Here is a 9,629-nt window from a genome sequence, read left to right on the forward strand (position 1 = left end):
AGCCCCCGCAGCAGCCATAGCAGCAGGGGCAGCAGCCAACCCAATAGCTTCTACAGGTGGTGCAGCTGCCACAGCCACCACCACAGCCACTACAGCCACTGCTGCAGCCACCACAACTTCCACAGCCACAGCACCCCACGGTGTCAGTAGAGAGGATTCAAGTGAAGTGAGGAGAGAAACTCAGGAGGTGAAGGAGGTCTGATGCCACCTTCTGCTGGGGGAGGCCCTTACATACCATCTTGAGTAGGATGGTGATGGAGTGACCCAGGACACATGACAAGTGGCTTCTTCCTTGTTATTATTTATTCCAGTATCCAGAAAAGAATTTAGAGTTCTTTCTCATTTATATCCTTACTGGAAGCATTTAGCTTAATAAAAGAGCTAAACCTAAGAAGGAAATTTTCCAAAAATTTAAAAATCCCATTTACATGTTAAGAACCAGGCCTCATAGACTTAAAAAACTCAGAAGATGTGACATACAAGAAAGGAGTGTATGAATGCCTTCTGACTCAGTAGAATATGAGGAGAAGGAAAGGAAGAAAGATAGAGATAGAAAGAATAAGTTGACAGGTATCTTATCCTCTTCCTGGGATGGCCTGTTCAACTTGAGAGAGTGACCCTCAGATCCTATATGGAGTGTAAGAGACGCAGAATGTCTCCTTGCACTGCGGAGGTACACAGAGGAGAACTGGTGGTGCTGGCTGGTGAGGTTGCCAGGGGTCACTGTGGCAGGAATAAACTGATCGAGGAATTAAGGACATGAGGGCAGACAGCCAGGACTAGGATCAAATGGGAGACACAGCCCATCTTCCAGGCTATTGGCCAGAGAGAGCCAACTTGGGGCTGTGTCATGAAAGAAGGACCACTGAGTCTTGACTGAGGCCAGAGAAGAAGTTCTACCCCTATGTGAGCAATTTAACTTTACTCCATTATCATAACCAGAGATTATACGTAAATCTCCCTGTTGTCTTATAAATCTGTACCATGGGTGGGCAAGTTGACAAAGTAAACAAATTTCTAGAACTTCTAGAAATGAAAAATGAAATAATTGAATTTAAAAACAATAGAAAGATTAAGCAGATTATCAGACACAGTTGAAGAGAAAACCAGTGACAGAAAGCACAGCTTAATAAATTACTCAGAATTCAGCAAAGAGAGGCATAGAGATTAAAAATATGAAAGATGTGGGGCTGGCCCCAAGGCGTAGTGGTTAAAGTTCAGTGCACTCTGCTTCAGCAGCCCAGGTTCATGGGTTCAGATTCTGGGCGCAGACCTACACCATTCATCAGCCATGCTGTGGCAGCAACACACAGACATAATAAAGGAAGATTGGCACAAGATGTTAGCTCAAGGCTAATTTTCCTCAAGCAAAAAAAGAGGAAGATTGGCAACAGATGTTAGCCCAAGGTCAATCTTCCTCAGCCAAAAAAAAAAGAAAGATGAGAAGACGCAGATAAAGAAAGATTTATCAGAGTAGTTCCCAAGCAGAGGTGTTACCGCTTACCTTAGGGGTTTTTGGAAATGTATGAAGGCAATTTCCTCACAATGACACAGTACCTGGGAGCTAGGAATGTAAAAATGTCCATAATGCGAGGAAAAGTCCCCTGTGATAAAGAATTTCCCCATCCAAATTTACAATAGTGCTTCTGTTGAGAAACATTAGCTTAACAAGTGTCTAACTGAAGTTGAAGAAGATGATACAGAGAATAGACAAGACATAATATTCAAAAATAATGTTTGGTAATTTTCCATAGCGATATGACACCAATCCTCAAATTCAGGTATCTCAATAAATACCAGTTGGATAAAATCTAAGAAATTCAAACTACACACATTGTAGTGAAATGGAGGAACACAAAAGAAAAACAGACTCTAAAAGCAGCCAGATGGGCTGGCCTGTGGCTTGGTGGTTAAGTGTGTGCGCTCCGCTACTGGCGGCCCGGGGTTCGGACCCCGGGTGTGCACCGACGTACCGCTTCTCCCGCCACGCTGAGGCCGCGTCCCACATACAGCAACTAGAAGGATGTGCAGCTATGACATACAACTATCTACTGGGGCTTTGGGGGAAAAAAAAAGGAGGAGGATTGGCAATAGATGTTAGCTCAGGGCTGATCTTCCTCACAAAAAAAAAAAAAAAGCAGCCAGTAAAAAGGGAAAATTACCTACAAATAAATGATCATTAAACCAAAGGCAGATGTCACGATGGAAGTCAGAAGACAGTAGAATATAAATGTCAACCTAGAATTGTATGCAAAAGAAACTCTCTTTCAGGAGTTTTGGGGAAATGAAAATATTTTCAGACAGAAAAAAATGGAGTGTTTACCACTCACAGATCCTCTCTAAAGAAACTTCCATGGAAGGATGTGCTTCAGGAAGAAGGAAATGATCTCAGAAGGAAGGTCTGAGATGCTGAGGAAGGTGCTGAGCAAAGTAAAATGTAACCAAGTAATCTAAACAGTCAGTGGCCATATAAAATAACAATAATAATTTCTCATCCACTGGGTAAAAAAACATAGCCCTAAAACACTGACAACCACAGCATTTAAGTTGGACAAACAATGATCTGAATTAAAACATTCTAAAGTCTTTGAGTTATTTGGGAGAAGAATAAGCACATCATCTAACTTCAGGCTTTGATAGTTAAGCATATTTGTTATTGTAATTACTAGAGTGTCACCTATAAGAATAGAAACACAGTTCATAACTTCGGAACTAAGAGAGAGAAGAAAAAAAAGAGAATGAGAAAAACAGTAACAGCAACCACCAATACTACATCTAAAATAAGGCAAAAATGGAAAAACCAAGTATCATATAAGAAAAGCAAGAAAATAAAAGTAAAAATGGTATATATGAATGCAAATACATCAATATTTATAACAAATTGAGTGGACGTTATTTTCTAGTATGCATGAAACATTTACAGAGATTGATTTTGTCCAGGACATAAAAGGAGTCTTGAAATTTTTCAAAAATTCCATATCATATAGGCTACACATTATGGTCATAATGCAATTAAATGAGAAATAAATAACAAAAATGCTTCTCAAATTCCTATTTTTAGAAATATAGAAAAATTTCTAAATAACTCATTGATCAAAAATTAGAGAATTCAAGGGTAATAAAATTATGTAAGAAAATTTGTGTGATGTATCTATAGCAATACTCAAAGGAAAATTTATAGATCTAAAATGTGTATATTGCATAAGAAGAAAGGCTAATTATTGTTAAACTACTCATTCAAGGTAATAAAGGATAAAAAGTTAGTAATCTGAGTAAAATAGGAAAGAAATAATAAGGCTAAGAACAGAAATTACTGAAATAGAAAGCCAATATACAGTAAAAAGGATCATCTAAACCAAAAGTAGATTCTTCAAAAATATTAATAAAAGTTATAATCCTCTAGAAATATTGGTCATAGAAAAAGGGAAAAAAAGACATCACACCCCCTCCACACATAGTGCTATCAGTTTTAAGAGATATATGACTCCAGATGCAGCAGAGATTAAAGGATGAGAATATTATGAATTAATTTATACCAAAAATTTGACAATAGACAAAATAGACATAGGAAAATGTAACATACTAAAACTGACCTGAAGAAACAGAAAGCGTGAATTGTTCTTTAACTATTTAAGAAATCGAATTAGAAGGTTTTCAGGAGAGAGCCACCTGTGGTTGAGGAAGGGGTGGGAATATATGCACAATATTTAGGGAATCAGTAGAGAGGATTTCTTTCCGAGTACAACTGTAGGAGATAGGAATGTGCAACAAAGCTTTCAGCCTATATTTTCTTTTCTATTATTATAATTGTTATTTATTATAATAATAATTATTATTACTAAAGGTACTATTACTGATCCAGGGAAGTAAAACACTCACAGCTACTGTGTAGCATTGTGTGATTTATTTAAATAGATTCCTGCAACTGCTTAATCTATTTTTATGTCAATATCACTAAACTAAATAGATGTCTACTTAGTGAAAAATTCAAATGCTGATCCTAAGATTTAAAATGGAACCATTTGATTCCTAAGTTGTGTCTGGACAGAGAGAAAATGTCAGAAACATATTTAATTCTTTAAAATGGAAGAGAGGTGGGTCTGGGAAGGCTAGATTAATGACAGACCGAGTGGGGAGGAGTATGTTAGTGTAGGTGCTCACACAGAAACACTCTAAGATAAAGCAAGTTAATGGGTTCTCACCAGACTCTCAAAACCCAGAAGATCATGGCTGGGCCAAAATATCAAAGAAGTTATTCATTGATACCTCAAGCTTGTTCCAAAAATGATTTGCTGTTACCTTAGTGTGATGAGGGTTTCCTAAGAGTTGGTGAATCAGTTTGTACCACCAAAAATGGGAAGCAGGAAAGCCCTCTCAGGATTCCTCCCAGGTTAATAATTATCTCTGAGAATGCTATCTATATTAGTATAGCCTTGTGAATAGTACACGGTTCAGAGAAAGAGTGTGTTTACCCTTAGCATAAAATTAGAAGCACGTACTGATTAAGTTGACGTGACTTCCAAACGTAAGAAGGTAGAGCTATCTTTCCCAGTCTCATCCTGCCATAATCTCTGGGCTGAGAGAAGAAAATGGGCAAGGGATGATTTGGAAAGTTAAGCCAGAGCCGTTGATAATCACCAAGTCCTTGGAGACTCTTGTGTTCGGTCCATGTTCTGTGGGCCATTTCTCCAGAGTGGCAGTGGAGAGAGCATTGGAGAGAGAATCGTCAGCTCTAAGGCTTTGCCTAACCTTCAGCAAAGGAACCTGTGCTTGTTAAGGAGGAGGTTTTCTTAGGGACAGGATGGCAAAATCTCTCAGGTTGTCTGAGACAGTCCCAGTCTATGCCTGTTGTTCCAGCATAATTATCAATAATAAGTCCCTTACATTCTAAAAAATGTCCCCGTTTGGATGATGAAGGATTGGTCAACTTCCTCATGGAGCAACAGCCTTTAGTCACATGATGTATGCCACATCCTTTCCTTCTTAGAGGAAAGGATAATTTATAATACATTTAATACACAACTCCCCATGCATTCTCTCACTCTCACTCTGGCTCCCGCACATGTGTGCACAGACACACACAGACACACACACACACACAAGCTTATCTCACTATAGCTACATTTGTCATCCAGTAAAAGCTATCTTTCCTTTCTCAGCAAGAAGGACTGAAAATTAAGTAAAAGTATGGACAACGGATAGATAGAGTTCAAATCTAGGTTCTATCACTAGTTGTACAACCTGCATTCACTTGCTTAAAGAATGGAAATATCTATCTCACATGGCAAGTGTGTGAACAAAGATATCATTTTTAGGATTCCTGAGACATAATAGGTGGTCGAGAAAAATTTGTCCAAGTCCCTCTCACTGGAGTGAAGGTTAAAGGAGGCTTAATATTATTTAATTAAATTATGTAAAGTTATTAAGTTATAGTTGCATTTAACAAGTGAAATTCAATGGGGAATTGTGTGTACATATCCACAGTTCTAGGTTCTTTTATAAGACAACCTTTCTTTCATGCCAAAAATAACCAAGGTTTTCCTAACACCCTCTAGTTTCATGAGGTCAGAAAAGCACAATTTGGCCTCATTTGAATTTTAATTTTCAATTTTTTTCTGAGCCATTCCAGCCCTTGAGGAAGGAAACTAACCTCTTGTGTGATTTCTGGGACATAGAAGTTTCCTAGAAAGTCCTTCTCGTAGTGTAGGTTGAAACTCTCAACAGTGATCTGGATTAAAACTCAACTCTCTGCATAGAGAGGTCTTGGTCATCCACTGACTCCTCCTATGTCCTTTTTCCTGAGACAGGGCATAGGAGAATGGTACTTGCTGCATCATCAAGTGACCATTGTTAGATTAGTAGGGAAGTCTAGGTCCCTCTGTTCTCTTCTCTTCCCTCCTCCTTCTCTTTCTTCCTTCTCTCCCTCATTTATTTCCTCCATGTATCCATTTGTTCATTCATACATGTATTGGTTCTTCCATATAAGTGTTCATTCATTTAAATAAATATTTGAGTTCCTTCTCCATGCCAGGCACTATTCAAGGTGCTGAGAATGCGAGACAATGAAACAGGACCTGATTCTTTAGAAATTCACAGTATAGTGAAAAAGAGAAACATACAAACAATATAAAGTAAAACCGAGAAAGAGAGAGCGAAGTGGTGGAGGAGAATGTCAAGGTTTGACCTCATACACTTCTGTGATATTTAATCCTTTCCCACAAGAATGAATTGATTTAATACCTGTATTAAGAAATGCTCTGTCCCCCAAAGATGCACCTGGCTGTGATCTATGCAAGAGCTTGCCTAGCATGAAGCATCTCACTCTTTTAAATAGGTAGCCAAAAAAAAAAAAAAAAATTGAGAGATAAAAAAGAAGAGAGAATTCCTTTCTATCTACAAAATTTCTTCTTCTTTTGTAACTTCTAAAAAGGGAGGTTTTGTGTGTATTCCCAAAGGGGAAACTGAGAAATGAAGAGAAATGCGATAGTGGTGAATGAATAAATGGATGATTTGTGACAAAAATTATGCTTTTTAATGATTTTTTTTCTCAAACGAAAAAAAAGCACCATTCATCAGAGTAGTAAGCAGAAGTGAGAATAGACTCAAAAATGCTGACTTACTATAAAGGTCTTCCTTTTTGACTGGCAGAAACTTGGATCTGTAACCATGTGTCATAGATGAAACCGTCTCATATTACAACTAGGCCCTCACTGAGAATCTTTACTAGAAACAGAAACTTTTTCCTCTCCGAGTGAATTTTTCAAAAAAAATTTTCCCCAGATCCCCAGCCCTCACTGATGTGCACTGAAGAAAGAGCCACCACCAGACACGACCAGTTCTTCCTATAATCCTGATAATTCATTTCCCATCATGAGGCTACTGTTCCTTCTCTTTCTCCTCCTTCTATGTCTTACCCACATGGCATCAAGTAAACTGTGGATCCAACTGGGATGAAGACATAGTGGATGACCCTAGAGGCTAGAGTAGGGCCAGATGGATTCATATCCAATGATGCTCTGAAATATGTAACAACTGAATAATATCACAAGTGAAAGAAGCACAGCACGTACAAGATACTCCAGTTTACAAGTAAGAAAAGAGTAGCTTAAAGAAATTAAAAAGATTTACTCAAGATTGACATTAACTTGTTGGCAGTAAACCCATAACTAGTAGTGGTGATAGATAATACTTACAGGGGCCTTTACAGTTTACAAATTATTTCCATGTGAACGACAATACTAACAATAGCAAATAATGTCAATCACTTCCTCATTACCAAACAACACAACAAAACTTTTAACGTACTATCCAACACATACTCCTCATAACAATATTTGTGGGGTAGGTGTTTTTAGCCCCATCTTACAGATGAGGCTAAGAAATGAAGTAACTTGTTCAAAGTCACACAGATTGTATATAGTGAAGCCTTTGACTCAAACCCAAGTGGGTTTGGTTCCAAAAACCATGCTTTTTAAAATATTTAACATTCCAGAAATTAAATTTAGATTGAATTATTTATACACAGTAAATATTTTTATATCAGTATGATGCATATAATCCTTGGAACATATTTATACTAAAAGATTATACGTTGTTTATCTGAAATTCAAATTTAACTGAGTGTCTCGAATTTTACCCAGCAACACTATGCATATGACAGCATGTACCAGGTTGTACTGTGGTGACAGCCACATCCTAATCTTCTCATCTTGAAAGAGCAAAGGTTTAATTCTTGCTCAAATGATACAAACCCATCAGGGCTGCTCTGCTCACCACAGCTGCTCAGACCCAGCAGAAGGAGTAGCCATCACAGCGAACATTGCTGGTCACTATGTCAAAGGAAAGAGCCCTGAGGACTCTCACCTTGGCAATTAAGGGCTCCAGCCCTGAAATGACACATCACTTCTGCTCAAAATGCATTAACCAATCAAGACTTTTGGCCCCACCCCATCACACAAAAGGTAAATCCTCCTTTGTTTCAAGATAACAGAGAGCCAGAACATTTTGGTGTACAACCTATTGTAGATAGACAGATGGATAGATACAGATGTATGTGTAGATGTGGGTGTGGATATGCATATGCACATAGACATAGATGTAGATGAGATATGAATATAGATGAATATATATTCATATTTATATAATATAAATTATATAAATTTTAAATATATGTGAATATAACTTTCATATATATTAATTCATATTTATAATATGAATATAAACATATATGAATTACATATATAATTATTTTTGCATTGCCTTCTTGTGAAAAATGAGAAGAATCTTCAGCTCTCAAAGGAAAACTATAGTTGAGGTGGAGCAGGAATTAGAAACCAGGTTTCCTAATTCCTGGTTGAGCGTACTTTCCGTCACAACACAGTGTCTTTACAAGCCATCAACTCTGATGGAAACTCTTCTTTTTCATTGTTTCCTCATGGCTGTTTGTCGTTCTCTGTCTTGCTCTCTTGAGTAGACATTATTCTGGTTCTCTCTACTCTATACTCTCTACAAAATGATATATATTTCCATAATATTTCTGCTTCTTATTTGGCCTTGTGATAAATATGAGGCAACAGAACTTTGAAATTAGATAATGATGATTAGATAGAAAAATATTTGTTATTTTGTAGAATTATTTCATCATATTTTGCTTTTGTGCATATTTTATGGTTAGAAACTGACTTTCACAAGCTTTGTCTCTTCTTCAGCAATTCCATAATCTAGAGAGGCCATCTATCATTATTCCAGTATTAGTAGTTAAGAAAGCAGAAAAATTAAGGGAGGTAAAAAGTTACAAGGATTGTACAATTCTGACACGTAGCATGGCAATTTTTGGTTCCTGGTGCAATATTCTTTGTCTCCACATATTTGATCACAATTTTAAATTTCTCTTCCTTTATAACATGTGTTAATAATGCATTGTCATACCTTTGTTACCGTAGGCTTTCACTTAACTCACAGACCCTTAATACTGGTAGCCAAGCATCTGGGAATGCCTTGGCAAGAGCAGCTGTAGCATTAGTTGGTTGATGTCAGCATTCTATATTTCAGTAAATATGTGACCCACAATCACTATAAAAGACTATACAAACGGGCAAATTTCCCCACTGCCCCATTTTTAACAAACTTAACCCAGTTTTCTTTCTATTACTTTAGAGCCTGTAAAGAGACTTCACATTTATTAAAAACCCAAGCATTAATTTGGCCATCGATTTTCCGCTTGGTTTCTATATCCGGGTAAGAGAAACAATAAGAGTTGCCTCAAGGGATTGTTTGGGGACTATAAATAAGGTGAGTAAAATTCCAAGCAGTATGTTTGCAATAAGGTGTTTTCAGTAAATGACAGCCTTCTATTGGAGACAGTGTGGTGACCTAGAACCCCACTCTAGCCTCCTGAAACAAGATGCTGTTATTGTTCTGACAGACACAGACACAAAGGCATCGGAGGCTCAAAGTGCCAAAACTACACAGCATTCTGTGGCACAAGGAGGGAGAATATATTTGCCCACTTTCCATTAGGGTCTGCTGAAAGAATCTCAAGGCTGTGCTGCTGTTGCTCAATGTTTTATAGAGTTTTTATTTTCAATTTCAGACTATTTCACTAAATGAGTTACCTGATACAGTTAGAA

Source organism: Diceros bicornis, chromosome 29, assembly GCF_020826845.1.
Source record: "Diceros bicornis minor isolate mBicDic1 chromosome 29, mDicBic1.mat.cur, whole genome shotgun sequence".
Classification (NCBI taxonomy): domain Eukaryota; kingdom Metazoa; phylum Chordata; class Mammalia; order Perissodactyla; family Rhinocerotidae; genus Diceros; species Diceros bicornis.